Consider the following 245-nt stretch of genomic DNA (forward strand, 5'->3'; position numbering starts at 1 on the left):
CCTTCGCTTGTCATTCAAGCCTAAAGCTTCGCCTTTTTATTCTTTAGTAAACAACAAATTACTTCGAAACTGTAGTGTCAGGAAGTACAAAGGAGAATAACAATCAAAGAACGAAATATTTCAATCAAGAAATTCTCTCCAATAAGTATTTAGTAACCAAAATGAGAAGACTTCAAAATGATATAGAATCGGATGAGTCGCTGAAATTCGATAAACGAGAACTGAAATCATCCCAATGATGAAAC

General features: G+C 33.5%; 1 protein-coding gene across 3 annotated transcripts in view; it reads right to left on the bottom strand.

The window, feature by feature from the left end:
- The window catches only part of LOC131883978 (homeobox protein six1b-like), a 12,196-nt gene that overhangs the window by 8,550 nt on the left and 3,401 nt on the right, over positions 1 to 245 (bottom strand). The gene's annotated exons all lie outside the window — the stretch shown is intronic.

Source organism: Tigriopus californicus, chromosome 7, assembly GCF_007210705.1.
Source record: "Tigriopus californicus strain San Diego chromosome 7, Tcal_SD_v2.1, whole genome shotgun sequence".
In the NCBI taxonomy this organism is placed as follows: domain Eukaryota; kingdom Metazoa; phylum Arthropoda; class Copepoda; order Harpacticoida; family Harpacticidae; genus Tigriopus; species Tigriopus californicus.